The sequence below is a fragment of the Crocodylus siamensis genome, chromosome 6, assembly GCF_052110815.1.
Source record: "Crocodylus siamensis isolate JL-2025a chromosome 6, ASM5211081v1, whole genome shotgun sequence".
Taxonomy (NCBI): domain Eukaryota; kingdom Metazoa; phylum Chordata; order Crocodylia; family Crocodylidae; genus Crocodylus; species Crocodylus siamensis.
In genome coordinates this window covers 33,049,663-33,061,724 of record NC_143400.1, presented here as the reverse complement: position 1 = coordinate 33,061,724, position 12,062 = coordinate 33,049,663, and positions in this window count along the sequence as shown.

Sequence of the window (12,062 nt, the reverse complement as noted above, 5' to 3'; positions counted from 1 at the left end):
AAGTACGATGCCCAGAACTGGACACTGTACTCCGACTGCGGCCTGACCGATGCCACGTAGAGGGGAAGTATCACTTCCCTGGAGTTGAGGACTGTTAAAATGGGACTAACTGAAATGGGACTGTATTAAAATGGGACTAAGTGAAATGTACTGATACTACAGGAAGTCAGAAGAGGATGACTGGAAAGAAATGGCAGACTTTGTATGGTGGAGAGTGGTCTGGCATAGGCTTTTTCAGGGACAGGCCCTCTGAGGGTGGGAGGTACGGATATGGAGATGGGTGCATGGATACACAGTGCAAACTGTGTAAAGGGTTTTTTTTAATGGTTTAAGTGTCAAAGTGTGCTTTGATCTGCCAAGTGAACCACAAGGCAGATGGAGTGTTGTTGGCAGATTTAGATATATATATAGATATAGATATTGATATAGATCTATTTGCAAAAAAAAAAAAAAGACCGCATACATTGGTGGAGCTCAAAAACAGAGACTGGTCAACCTCAGCAGCAAGTGATGACTGAAATTCATAGATTCATAGAAGTCAGGTCAGAAGGGACCTTGTAGATCATCAAGTCCGACCCCCTGCCCTGGGCAGGAGTGAAAACCGGGCTCCAATGACCCCACCCAGGTGGACATCCAGCCTCCTCTTAAAGACCTCCAGGGTAGGAGCCAGCACCACTTCCCTTGGAAGTTGGTTCCAGATCCTAGCTGCCCTGACTGTGAAGTAGTGCTCCCCCCTGTCTTTGCAGGTGAAATGCAAAGTGAAATGTGTGTGCCCACCTGCCTTTGCAACTATTAGGGTCTTTACTTGTCCCTTCCAAAGTGATGTTTTGCCTTCTCTGCCCTCAGGAGATATCTATCAATTCTTACTTTTACATCCTGGTGTTTTGTATCCCTCTGCTTCTTAGTCCCAGGTGCCAGGCAGTCTGTTGGGGAAAGGGGGACTGGGGAAGGTCTTGGGGGAATTGCTGATGCTCAGAGATGGAGGTGTGGGGAGAGCAGGAATTAAGAAGCTTGAGAAGACCGGTGAGCGATCGGATACACAGCTCTGGAGGAACTGATGTCCATCATGAGCCTGGCAGCTGGGAGCAAAATGTGGCATCCTTGGTACTGGATGCAGTGGCATCAGCACTGCATGCAGTGTTACTGTTATGACACAATTGTTAGAGAAATTGGTCTGTGCTGACAGTGACTGCACTGTTCCGGTAAACATCAGATTCTGATCTCATCCTCTGTGCTGTAATTACAGTGATTTAACAGCCAGGAAGCAGCATGGCAAGGCTTTCGTTTTTCAGGAAACACTAGGAAGTCACCGCTGTGCTCTCAGACAGGCATCATAGGCAAAAGGAAGAGGTGGCAAACCCACAGGGACTTCATAATTTCCATGAGGGAGGTGCCACTCTACTTCCCGGCCTTGCTGTAGCCTTTGTGTGAGTCAAAGCAAGTCGTGCAGGGCTTGGTTATCAGTTCTATGGGCAGCGATGATGCTGGGCGAGCAGCAGTGCATTGCTGTCATGGAGAGAAACCGTGTCTGTAATAGTTTGATGAAAAGGTGACAAAACACCGACAGAGAGAGAGAAAGAGATGTTTATTTGGGAATAAGGGCAGATGAGGCCTGTCTTCTGCTGCTGGCCAGTCTACTCTGGGATTAAAAACGAAAATAACCTCTAAGGGATGCTGGAATGCAGACAGTTTCGATAAGCCAGTAGTTAGACAGAAAAGCCTTGCAATGATTTTTGCAGTGACAGCAGCACTTATCAGAAAGGCAAAGAAGAGTCCCTTCAAATAAAGCTGAAAAAATATTGGAAAATATGGAAATAACCAGTTAGGGGTACCTGGAACCTTTTAGTGGGCCACAGTGGGAATATGATGTCAGACAGGCAGAGGTAAACCACCATATCAGCAGTTTTGGTACCACGTGCAGTTTAATACCTTCAGGAATTGGCAGAATCAGTGGCAGAAACGTAGGGAGGACATCGTGGTGCGGCTTAGAAAGCACCTATCCAAACTGCTTTCTCACCGGCTGGTGTGCGTTCGACATTTTGTCCTTCCAGCACCCTTTGCTCTTGCTGTTCACAGGCACACTTCTATGATTATGCTGCAGAGTTTCTTCAGGAAGATGTGTCAGCTTTGTCTCAAGTATCAGCTTCACATTTGGCTACGTGTGCATGCTTTACGCAGGGGAGAAGAGAAGGGTTGCTTTTGTTTAAGGCTGCTGTTTGGTCCAGGAACTGATGAATCGCATGCATTTGTTTCTAGGGACTGTGCATAGCCATATCAGTAGGGCAAGAGCTTGGAGACCTGGGCTGCTGCAATGGTTCAGGTGTTCTTTCTTGTGGCACGGATCTGCAGGCCATGGTGGGGAGAAATTTTCAAAGTGTGGTGAGGTTCCATTGATTTTGCTGGCTTTCTGAGGTATATGCTGGTGGGAGGGTACATATACTTCCCCCTCACTTGGGTTATTAAGGCAGATTAACAAAATGCCTTGTCCTGGATTGGAGTTGTAGCCTAAGAACTTCAGGTCCTGGTGAACAGAAGCATTTACAGCCCTGTAAAGTTGCTGGACTCCTGCTTGCTAATGACAGTGAGCCATCCCCCTGGTAGACTGCGGTGTCCCCCTACCAGCTGGTTTTGCCTATAAAGGCTGTGCTTGCAGAGCAGGGGTGGAGCAGCTGCCCAGCTGCTTCTGAGGTTGCTGGGGCAGCCTGGGTTTACCCTGAGCTGAGACCTGGCTGCCATGGCCTTGGCTTGCCTTGTGACAACTGAGTGAGAGCCAATTTACAGGACTGCCCTGGCCACCCCCTCCTGCCTTAACACCCCCTGCTCTTGGGCTGCGTCAAGGCTGGGTGTCTATCTGTGCAGTTGGATGCTACTTCCAGAGGAGTTTGTGCAGGGAAGGAGGTGGGTTTGGTGCAGTGCTGGGAATGTTCCCCAGGGAGGGAATTGGGAGATGCATCCTGCCCTCCTTGCAGGAGTGCATGTAGCAGGTGCAAAGGGCAACTGTGAGTCTTGGGGTGCGTGTGCCCATGAGAGCCATGTTGGCCTCTGCAGGGCTCAGCTGTTCCACCACAGCTCATTCATGGCTGTGGGCATCATGGGGAACCTGGATGTAAATGAGCAGAGCGCTGTTGCACCATTTTGGAGAGCATCAGAGACTTGCTGTCAGTTTTATGAGCTGAGACATAGCAGGTCGGCAGCCCCAGACAGATGCCCTAGGTTTACCTATAGGATGGGTAGAGGGCATAGCAAAGTTTCTCTTCATAGCCTCACCAGAAGATGCAATCCCTGCTTATCTTCTAGCTCTGTGCCTTCCCGAAAACACCAGAGCTGACACATCTTTGGCCTGACTAATCTTCAGATGTGGGGGAGCCAGAGGCACTGGGCTCCCCGTGTTCCTGTTCTGTACCCAGGATGTGTGCGCTCTCTCCCCCTCCTCGTGGACTGGCCTGCCACTGAGGGAGGCTGCTTGTGCCATCCTGCCTTCCACAGCAACAAGGCAACAGCAGCTCCAGCTCTTGACACCCTGGGCACGGCTGTGTCCCCCTGGCAGCAGGGGCCAGATTGTTTAAATTATTGAGGTGCCTACTGTTTTCAGAGGGATTTAGACACCTGAATACCTTAACATTTGCTCCTCAAGTCCTAGGCTGCTTTGCAGAGCTCTTTGTTTTCTACAGCATGTTGGGAATGGGATTTCTGCCCGTTTCCTTCCTTTCTGGCTGATCTCCAGTTCAGATCCTCAGGGTTTGAATGATGTTGTCCAGGGCCTCTTTGAAGGAAGCTTTTTGCTGGCCAGTTGTAATGCCCCCTGCGGACTCTTGGAATCACAGAATCGATGCGTGGGAAGGGACCTAGACAGATCATCCCTCTTGAAGTGCGACTCTTGCACTGGGTTCAGTTTAAAGGCCACGTTGCTTGTTTAGCTTGGAGGTCAGGAACTGCTCCAGCAACATCCAGCATGGAATCAGTACAGGAAGCAGGGCCTCCAGCTTGGACGTCAGCGCAACTCTGGCTGGGGTATCTTATCTATAATCAGCCCCATCCTGATATTGCACAGGCCTCTGTGACTTTTGGTCTGAGTATCTCAGAATCACTTAGTCCACCCACGGCCAGTGTGAAGGGACACAGTTGTTCTCAGCTGAAAAGGGCAATGCCCATTCATTACTGCAGCAGATGTATCATAGGCTTGAGGCATCCCGAAGGAGGGGATCTGCTCAGGGGCTCTGGTGAGGCCAAACTGTTCTGTTTCTGCTGGCCCAAGGAAGCCCTGGAGCCAGAAGTGTTTGAGGGGGTGACTGAGCAGGAGGAACCAGGCACCGGATGTGGCCCTATGTGCCTGTGCTGCAACGGATGCACTTGCTCCTAGTGCATAGGCTGGAGCGATTGGCCGGTGCACATTGCTCTGCAGGAGGCTTTTGGAATGAGAAGAATTGGTGACTAACTGGTTTATTTATGAAGAGCAGGTCCTGCTTCCCCCCACATGCAAGCAGCACATCGCATGCAGCTGCCTCCATCAGTCCACTCACCTTTGTAGGTCTGTGCCTGAGGAGCTCTGCTTCAGCCCTTGGGGCCATGCTCACAGGGCTCCTCTCGTCTTCTATGCTGCAGCAACACAGCCTGCCAGGCTGGCTCCTGCCTCTGCAGCCAAGGCCAGAGAAACCCCCTTGACCCTGGGACACAGCACTACATGGTCCTGTCCCTGGGCAGTGGCTGCCTATTGCTTCCAGGTGCCAGTACCAAAGTAACACTTAGTGCTTGATGTGATCTGGATAGACATTAGGAGTTAGGCCATCAAATTCTGAGGGGCTGTGGCAAAGATACGCTCTGTTTTGCTGCGTGACACAATCCCCGCAGAAGCCAAGGAGTTTGCCTGGCCTGTGGTGTTGTCATAGCTGTGATGATTGTGGGTCAGACTCCGAAACGCCGACTCTCCAGCCCTCCAGGAGATACCACTGCTTGAAAAGAGGTTGGAGAAGGAGCAGCCACCACATGCCGCCCTGTGCTGCTCAGTTCGGATGGGTCCCATGCCCTGGATTCTGGCAGGCAGCGTTTCCTTGCATTTCTGGAATGGCATTTGTTTGGCTTCCTCCTTCTTCTCAGAGGTCTGAGAGCTATTCCCTTCAGTGCCGCAGGAAACCTTGGGCCCCGCTGGCTTTTTGTGCTTTTTGGGGGTGATAATGCTGCCTAGTGTGCACTCTTGGGGCTGGCAGGCTGCATGCCTTTCTCATAGTGTTGCTGTCAGGTCTGCTACAAGAGGAACTAACTGGCTTGGTTGGGATGAATCCCAGAGGCCTGCTGGGCTGTTGCAGTGAGAGCTGGGGCTCAGCATCTGGCTCTAACATGCTTGAGAACTTCCTGGACGGGTTGGGGAGAGTCACGCAGAGGCAGTACAAAAGCCGGGGCTGGCACCCTTGCAGCATGGCACAGCAAGCACGTCTCCAAGACCGGACAAGGCTCCTTCAGAAAGTGTTTGTTAGAGAAACAATAGTGTGTTTTGAAAACAGCCTTGCTGGAAATATGTTGGGTGCTTGCGTGCAGCGCGTGAGGCTCAAGCAGAGCCTCAGCCAAAGAACAGCACCCCAGGACTGCCTCAGACCCACAGAGCACCTTACATGTTGGGGATCTTGGCTGCAGGTTGGCCTGCAATCTCCGCTAGTGTGGGTATGCAAGAAGGTAAGTCAGACCCTGAGCAGTGGTGCTTGCCTGGCTGGGGCCCTTTCCTCTTACTGTCTTCTCTTCCAGTTGGCTGATCTTGTACAGCAAGCTTTAAACTAGCCTTGCCGGGGGAGGGGGCCGCAGGAAGACGAGGAGACGCCATCCGAGCAAGACAGGTGACAAAGACAAGGAGTGCTAAGGTAAGGAACGGGGGTCCAGACAGTCTCCCTAAATGGGGGGTGGCACACACAGTCTTGCAAGGCCTTAAATGCCTATATACCAATGCTTGCAGTACGGGGAACAAACAGGAGGAACTCACCCTCAGAATAGCTAGTTCAAACCCAGATGTCACAGGGCTAAGAGAAACGTGGTGGGATTCGTCCCATGACTGGGCAGTTAGCATTAGGGGCTATAGGCTTTACAGGCAGGATAGAGAAGGAAGGAAAGGTGGGGTGTGGCACCCTATGTCAAGGAGCACTACACATCCTCTGCCAGCAAAATGGGGGCAGAGGAGGGGCAGGCTGAAGTGCTCTGGGTCAAGATTCAAGGGGGCTGTGGGGAGAGGGATTTGACGGTAGGGGTCTACTACAGACCTCCCAACCAAGGGGAGGAGCTGAACCGGGAATTTTTGGGCCAGCTTGCAGAGGCACTTAAGGCAAGGGATGTAGTTGTCATGGGTGATTTTAATTACCCGGACATCTGCTGGGAGGAGCAGTCAGCCAGGTCGGACCGTTCCTGGCTGAGATACAGGACCTCCACTTAATCCAGGAGGTGCGCAGTCCCACCAAAGGAAATGCCCTGTTGGACCTGGTCCTGGCCACAGGCGATGGCCTGGTCAGGGGCCTCCAGGTCCTCGACCACCTGGGCGATAGCGATCATCGCTTGCTGAAATTCACCATCCAGCACAGGGTGTCAAGGGCCTGCAGCAGGGCGGTAGCCCTAGACTTCAAGAGGGCCAACTTCAACAAGTTGAGGAGACTAGTGGGTGAGGTGCTGGGGTCCTTGAGGGCAGGGGAACTCAGTGTCCAGGATGAGTGGTCGTTTCTTAAGGAAATGATAGTCAGGGCCCAAGGGGAGTCCATCCCAACAAGAAGCAAGGGGGGGCAAGAGTGTCCAAAAGCCCCCCTAGCTCACCAAGAGCATCCGGGAATGCCTGCTTATCAAAAAAGCAGCGTACACCCAGTGGAAGGGGGGTGCTATCTCCAAAGAGGAGTATACCTCCTCTGCTGCGGCCTGTAGGGGGGCTGTCAGGAAAGCTAAGGCGGACATAGAGCTAGGACTAGCGTCCAAGATCAAGGATAATAAAAAGTCCTTTTTCAAATATATAGGGAGGATGAAGAAGGCACCAGGTAATGTGGGGCCCCTGCAAAGTAGGCTGGGCAATCTGGTGGTTGCACCAGAGGAGACAGCAGACCTCTTTAACCAATTCTTCACCCCTGTTTTTTTGTGCAGGGACCGGTACTTCCCGGCTGTGATGCCAGATGGACTCGAGGGGAACGCCTCCAGGCCTCAGGTTGGGGAGGACCGGGTTAGAGAGCTTCTGGAGGGGCTGGACGTGTTCAAGTCAGCGGGTCCAGATGCTTTCCACCCCAGGGTGTTGAGGGAGCTAGCAGGGGTTATTGCAGGGCCCTTGGCACGGCTTTACGAGCACTTGTGGTGCTCGGGCCAGGTGCCAGATGACTGGAAGATAGCTAACGTGGTCTCCATCTTCAAAAAAAGGAAGAGAGAGGACCCAGGCAACTATAGGCCCGTCAGTCTTACCTCAATCCTAGGGAAACTCTTTGAGAAGATCCTCAAGGAGCACATCTGTGATGGGCCGGCTTCAGGGATGATGCTCAAGGGCAACCAGCACGGTTTCATTAGGGGCAGGTCATGTCAGACCAACCTGATTGCCTTTTATGATCAGGTCACAAAGGCAATGGATGCAGGTGTTGCCGTGGACGTAGTCTTTCTAGACTTCAGCAAGGCCTTTGACACCGTCTCCCACCCCATCCTCATTAAAAAACTAGGTGACTGTGGCATTGATTCCTACACAGTCAGATGGATTGTAGATTGGTTGAAGGGTCGCACTCAGAGGGTGGTGGTGGATGGGTCATATTCAACCTGGGGGGAAGTGGGCAGTAGAGTCCCCCAGGGCTCCGTCCTTGGCCCTGTGCTGTTCAATTTCTTCATCAGTGATTTGGACGATGGGATGAAATGCAACCTGTTTAAATTCACTGATGATACTAACATTTGGGGTGAGGTGAGCATGCTAGTAGGGAGGGAAAGACTGCAGCAAGATCTGCATAGGTTACAGGAGTGGGCTAACAAAAACAGGATGCGTTTCAATACTGACAAGTGCAGGGTGCTGCACTTAGACAGTAGTAACCAGCAGCACACTTATAGAATGGGAAACTCCCGTCTTGAGAGCACGGAGGCAGAAAGGGATCTTGGAGTCATTACTGACTCCAAGATGAACGTGGGCCGACAATGCAAGGTCACAGTTGGCAGGGCTAACTGGACCTCGTCGTGCATCCACAAGTGCATCTCAAGTAGAGCCAGGGAGGTGATCCTTCCCCTCTGTGTGACGCTGGTCAGGCCACAGCTGGAGTACTGCATCCAGTTCTGTGTGCCCCATTTCAGGAGGGATGTGGACAACATGGAGAGGGTCCAGAGGAGGCCACCTGCATGATCCGGGGACTACAGGGCAGACCCTACATTGAAGGATTGCGGGACCTGAACCTGTTCAGCCTTCACAAGAGAAGGCTGAGGGGGGACCTGGTGACTGTCTATAAACTCACTGCGGGGGGACCAGAAGGGTTTAGGGGAGACACTGTTTCCCCGAGTGCCCCCTGGCATGACAAGGAACAATGGACACAAGTTATTGGAGAGGAGGTTTAGATTAGACATCCGCAAGAACTACTTCACGGTCAGGGCGGCTAGGAGCTGGAACCAACTTCCAAGGGAAGTGGTGCTGGCTCCTACCCTGGGGGTCTTTAAGAAGAGGCTTGATGCCTACCTGGCTGGACTCATTTGAGTCCAGTTTTTCTCCCGCCCAGGCGGGGGGGTCAGATCTACAAGGTCCCTTCCTACCTGACTTCTATGATTCTATGATACTGGAGCAAGGAGGCTGGCACGAGGTTCACAATGACTGCTGTGTCTCACAGCACCCTTTTTATTGAAGCACTGATGTGGCCCCAACCTAGGATCTGCTCTCTCTTCTCCCCAAGTCAAGACTACAGGACTCTGGGTGCATGGCATCAGCTTGCTGGACACCAGCAGCATGGAGCAGGTGTCATATGCCAGCAGGTTTCTGCTGATGGGCTGAGCCAGAAGCACAACATGCAGGTGTGAGTACCTAGTGCCTTGGGCCAGGCAGCATGTGCACTGTCTGATGCTGGCATGTGAACCATGTAGCCTCAGGCAGGGGGAGATGGCAGGCACTTCTGGGCTGCATCCCCTCAGGGCAGTCCAGACCCTGGCAGGGTTGTGTCTAGCAGTAGGGTACCGAACAGACTGTCTTCTTCCAGTATGGTTGGTGCCTGAACACCCACCACTTTCCTGCCGGGCTGAGACAGTTCTCTGGCTTGCCTCAGTCAGTCCTGCCCAGTGAAGTCAAGCCCATCATATGAGGCACCTGCCATGAGCTCAGCTAATTAGAGGCATTCCTCACATTCCTGGAAAAGGATTCACTCTGTGTTGAGTGCTGTTGCTTGGAGCTACCTGGCTCCCGTGATTAATTACTGACAGTCCTGGCTCCCCGATCCAGAGGAAGAAGCCAGTTGTGCTGTAAATGAGTAACAGGAGCAGCCATAAATGCTGTTTCCGTATGGAGTTAGGGCTGGTGCAGCAGGATATGAGAGCCTGGAAATGTCAGGGAAATCATATCTTTAACTGCCTGTTGTTGGTCCAATAAAAGATACTGTCTTGGTAGCTGATGAAGCAATGAGCCATGTCATTCCACGCCCCAAAATACTGAAACTCAGAGTCTAATGTTGCCTGTGTGCTGTTGGATGTCCTCTTTGCAGTCTCTCCAGCAGACCTCAGCCCGGTCAAGCTTGCACTGCTCAGTAAATGGCTCTCTGGGTAGCCGGGAGGCTTTGAATCATTAACACATCCCTCTCTCCTGGGAACAGCATTACAGTGTTGCCAGGCCGCAGCCTGGGATGCTTCCTGGATACTCCATCTAGGCTGTGCTGGCTCTGAATTCCCGTCCCTTTGTTTTCCTCCCTCTCTTGCCCCCACTCCATGATCTCTGACTTGGGATTAGTGGGAGCTTCACACAATTGTTCTGTGATGTGCTGGGCTGGGGCAGGGGGCAGCAGCTTTCCTTTCCCATCGGCTTGCCAGTTCCTGCCCCAGCTGAGCTCGTCTGGCCTGAATACCCCTGGAGCGGTTGGTTCCCTGAAGCGATGTGGAAAGTTTAATCTTCTCTGTCTACGGGACACGGATGCAGGGAGCAGTTTTGTTTTTCTACAGAGACACGTTCTGACTTGTTTGGTTGGGATCTGGATTTTAGAAACGAGCGATTAACTTCCAACGGTTAATCCAGGATCTGGAGAGGGCCACGCAGGGGAATCTTAGCCACACAGGAGCTGAATCCTCTGCTGGGCTGCAGCTGGGGGCTGGGCTGGCGGCAGCTGGTTTCTCTCCATGCCCGTTGTGTCACATTTGTGCAGCTGGTTTTCACTGCGCACTTAGCTGAATCCTTTCTTTGGTGATGCAGCTCATCAGCTATTTATTGTACTATTTACTCTGTCTCGCCCTTTAGCTACCTGCTGCCCAGCACAGGTTGTTCCCTGGGGCTGAGGTGACAGGGAGTCTCTGAGCGTGGGGAGTAGAGCACAGGGAGCTTTTGTGAGCCGCCCTGGAAACAAGAGTGGATGAGAGGGAGAGCAGCTGTGGCATAAATGCCCGCTGCCTGGGTCTGGTGCTTTGGCTAATTCCTCTTTTCTTTCTTTGTAATTACTTACTCATTAAATTTCTGTTCCCCCCTATCCAAGAGGTTCAGAGCCTCACTGTAAAAGTGTGACCGTCTCCGTCATTTATCCACGTCCCTGCAGTACTGGTCACAGGGGAACTCTGGCACGTTGACAGCAGCCACCATGGAGAGACTAGTCCAGGCAAGCCAGGCTGTTCAGTCCCTTGTGAGAGAGGACATTTCATAATTAGATAAAGCAGGATTTTGAAGTAGAAATAACTGAGGCAGCCCCTGAACAGCAGAGCTGCCCCACAGAGCCAAGGGCAGGATTATAGCATCACAGAAACGAAAGCGTCATTGCTGCCTTGCATGGGGTAAGGCAGAAGCAGCTTTGGTGAACCTCTTTGTCTTAGCAGTACCCTGCAGTGATGGGCAGGGACCAGCCAGTGACCTCCATTGTGTGACACAGAGACCAGCTTTTGAGGCTCACCATGACCGGTGAGGACCAGCTGGCAATGAGTTATGGTTGTCACTGTTTTGGGCAGCTTGTTTCACAGCAGTCGCTGCCCATTTGGAGCTGACCTTTTCAAGCTTCTCAAAAGAGTGGCGCTGGCCTGGGCTGCTTGGCGTTTTCCTGAAGGCTGCAAGGAAAATGGTGAGGGTGTATTCCAAACATTGCATCCCAGACCGAGTGCAGGGTGTACGTGTGCGGCGCTAGGGGCCTAGCTGAGGGTCTGTTCTGTGTAGGAAGACGGTGCCTGTGGTTGGTATTGTGTTACGTGTTCTGACAAGCCATGTCCTGCAAGGAGCCCTGGCAGAAAGCAGATGCAGGTTTTGTGCCTGCATCTCAGGGAAGGTTTGGCTCCAGTGTTTCTCTGCAGCAGTAATCTTTGGTTTTTTGCTTGTTTAGCTTGTATCTCCTCTCTGGTAAACTCCCTCTATACCTCCCTCTGCACCTGTATCTCTGCATATTTGCACGTTTCCCTGTTGCTTCGTACGGCATGCATCTCCTTGGCCAGCGGGGCCTGCTGCCCAGCTCCACATGCGTGAAGGAGAGACCCTTTGTGTTATGCGTCTGTGCAGAGCGCCAGATTGCTCTTGCTGTGGGAGCTGGCAGTTTGACTCTGAGGCAAATGAGAAGTAATGACCCCATGGGGTCCTGGGCACCCAGTCAGTGTACAGAGGTGCTCCACATCTCCTGTGCCAGGCCTGGAGGCTGACTCTGTTACAGTGAAGCCCTTTTCGTTTCCGGGATGGAAGATGATATCAGGTTGCAATTCAAAGGTGTTTTGGATTGAGATCATGTCAGATCACTGTTTGTTAACAAGACCTATAAGCAAACATTGTGCTTCTTCTGGAGTTTACAGCCCAACGGACGTCATAGGAAGTGCCACAGTACGACATGTTCGCTTAGCACATAGATGGGACCCTCCCTCCAAAAATGATCCTTTGTGACTCTCTTGCCCAGCTGCAGTTACAGTTCCTCCGTGCTGCCAACCAGGTGCCTGGCACT